Genomic DNA, 3,339 nt, shown 5'->3' on the forward strand with positions numbered 1-3,339 from the left:
TCAGAGTCACACACATGAATGAGAGGGTCAGGTACCAAGGTGCTTTTATTCATTCATTTCTCAAACTCAACCCCTTTCAAATCCTGACTCTATGTAATAGGCCAAAGGATGCTACTCATATTTATTTCATATTTATTTGGTGTCAAATTATTATTATTTTTTAAATTCTTACATCTACACCTTGAAAGTAAACTGCAATATCCAGCACAACATTATCAGACAGAGCTGTTGTATGGCTATTTAGGTTCATTACTGCCTGGCTAATACTTAATATGCTTCATCCTTTACAGCTGGAGGAAGGATGTTCATTGTATTTAACCAGCCATACAGCATTTAGAGGTAAACAACTTTTATGGACTATTTGCCCAGAAACTTTAAGTAAACTACCAAGTTGAGGCCCTGATTTTATTTTGGTCAGTATGTGCACATATTCACATGCAATTATCCGAAAGAAGAAAAACTGGTTAACAAGAAACCTACCATCATGTCATGCTGGAAATCAATCTTTAACTACATAATATTTACAGAAAGGGTTTTAAGATTCATAATCCACTTTTTCAGTTTGTCTCTTATATTTCCTTAGTCAATCGGAAGTGGCATATGAGTCATTTTGCTTTATCTGGAAAAAATATTTTCACATTTTCCAATTCCTTTGACAAAGAAGTTTTCATCTGCTAAGGGATGAGAATGCTATTTGGCTGTTACCTACTTTTAGAATTCAAACTAACCCTTCAAATGTCTTTATTTAGATCATATGCTCTCAAATTATCTTATTGTTTTACTGACACAATGGGAAAACTGAGTTCCCAAAATGTCAAAACTCTAATAGAGTCTCTATTTCCAAGAGTAAAATAAACGACAGCCAACACTATGGGGTGAAAACTATCCTGAGCCCTTTTCCCCAGTCTGTAGTATTTGGAAACCACGGGTGGGGTGACGTGGGATTGCATTAATAGACTTCTACAACAAAATGTTATGAAAGTGTTTATTTTTTAAAATGAGAGTTTTAAGAGAACAGGATGCTTGAATATAACCAACTCATACTCAAGGGGAAAAATAACCACAGTCCTTTGCTGAGATGGCACCAATAATTCAAAGAAACCAAACTAAACAGAATTTTATCTATACACAATTAATATGAAAACTTGATGGAACACCTATAGCAAAATTTAAGTCCCTTTGTCTTTTGACAATGAAATAAGTGAAGTTAAATTAAGGATGTTTTGGAAGGGTTGAAGGTCAAAACTTTCAAACCTACAGAGCAAAATGAGAACTTTCGTAGCTCCTTGATCTACCATATCTAAATAGAAATAGTATAATGACTATCCAATAGGTGCTTAGTTTCAAAACTAATACAAGCAATTTGTCATGAAAAGCCTATAGCTAATAAGCTGTTTTCTTCTCTGTTCTGCCCCTTTGTCATATGCTTGAGCTTAATGAAGACTATCCTCTGCAGCTGCCCCTGAGGGCAGAGAAGTAAGCAATAGAGTAACAAAGGAAGCCTGAGGAGTCTCAGGCCCGGTCACAGTCATTTATGTTTCAATGCAGAAGATTTCAAGACTGGTTGAGAAAAAGAATCCTATTTTGGGGATTAGGTTCCCTGTCAAAGGCCATCAGAGGGACAGCTATTTACCAGGCAATTAGCCTAAATAGGTAGTGATAAAAAACAAAAAACAAAACAAAAACAAAACAAAACAAAACAAAAAACAAAAAACCCTTATATTTTCCTATGGGAACCTTTTATTCTATTTTGTTGATGCTTAAGGAAAACAGCTTTGCCCATAACTCACTGTGGCCTGGAGTTATGACACCAACTTGTATTTGGCCAATTAAGAAAGAGGCCAAACTGCATTCTTCTTAGAAGGTCTATTCAGTTGATAAGTGGCACTTAACTGATGATTTTTTTTCATATAACCGTTGCATTGATTATGCCCCAAGAGATAAAGGACAGATGGTAATTTAGATGAGAACCTCTGAAAAGATTTATCAGTTTTCTGTCCCATTCCAGCCAGATTTTTTGGGAAACCTTGGGGAAAGACTGAAATTCCCCACCAGTCTGAGACTGTATGTGAGTTTTTACAACATTAATTGGAAAAAACAAGAATCCCAACATGGCACCCAATAGACCTCCACAGATAAAATCATTGACCAAATGAGCATTGTGAGTTGTTGCGGTAGGCAGATGCTACTTAATGGGACCTTGAAGGCAGGAAAAAAAAAAAAAAAGACATTGCTGAGTCCATTCTGGAAAAGAATGGGCACCAACCCTCGATAATACTCTCCAATTCCATGACATTTCAGTGCCTTGAAAGCCTGATACGTGTTGGTAAATTTATCATGATGCTTGTGGTCTTGAAGCAATGTCTGAAGTGAAAATTGCTTCTGTTGTCCCTGCAAGCACTGCTGTCACGCCATAGATTGCAAACTCTGGAGCACTGACATGTTTGTGCAGAAGGCAGGATAAATCCTCATACAGACCAAACGTAAGTGCAAGTGTAGTTGTCTGCTGCATCAATCGGGGAAAGATTCCACGATACAAGTTTCAAAATCCATCCCTTCTCAACTGAAGTGTTGCATCCCAGGTTTTGATGCCATACAGCTGTTGTCGAAAGAGGGTCTTCTGAATGGGAAATGTGATTGCGACATTGTTGAAGGTTGCACAGCAGCCACACAAGTAATGCTTCATTTCACCAAATTTGTAATATGAGGTGACATATCTTGTTTTGAAGATGTTAGTACTGGTGGTCTCTTTCCATGAGCTTCTGGATCCATCATGTTGCTTAAGATCTTTCTTTTTCATGAAGGACTCTTTTCTTTCTTTCTCTCCCCTCCCCTCCCCTCCCCTCCCCTCCCCTCCCCTCCCCTCCCTCCCTCCCTCCCTCCCTCCCTCCCTCCTTCCTTCCTTCCTTCCTTCCTTCCTTCCTTCCTTCCTTCCTTCCTTTTTGTAACACCATCCCAGCCTAGAGTTTAGCAGGATGATAGCTTTCTGATAATATTCCCAATGTATTCCATTGTTATTGTTCTGTTAGGTTTCTCTCTTCTGGAGTCAATTTTGATAACTGCATTTCCGTTCTCCAGGCGCCCATTTTCCTAACCTGTGAAAAGCGGGGACGGGGGTGGACAAGGTCAATAAGTCCTCTTCCGTCTTTGACACTCCACAATCAGGGGTCCCGAAGTGAGGAGGCCAGAAATCCCAGTCTCCCGGTAGGCAGGGGCCCTTGCGCGGTGCCAGCCCCACTCTCTCCAGGGCTCAGGCAGAGCCGGGCTCCTACCCGCCCCAGCGGTTCCTGCGCACCAGGGAGGTGCCTCCCCAGCCCGGGGCGCGACCGAATGAAGGCA

At 40.3% G+C, this 3,339-nt stretch overlaps 1 pseudogene; it reads right to left on the reverse strand.

The window, feature by feature from the left end:
* Positions 1 to 295: 295 nt before the first annotated feature.
* Positions 296 to 2,832, reverse strand: LOC117080024 (annotated as a pseudogene).
* Between the last annotated feature and the right edge of the window lie 507 nt (positions 2,833 to 3,339).

The sequence above is a fragment of the Trachypithecus francoisi genome, unplaced genomic scaffold (genome assembly GCF_009764315.1).
Source record: "Trachypithecus francoisi isolate TF-2019V2 unplaced genomic scaffold, Tfra_2.0 Lachesis_group8, whole genome shotgun sequence".
Lineage (NCBI taxonomy): Eukaryota > Metazoa > Chordata > Mammalia > Primates > Cercopithecidae > Trachypithecus > Trachypithecus francoisi.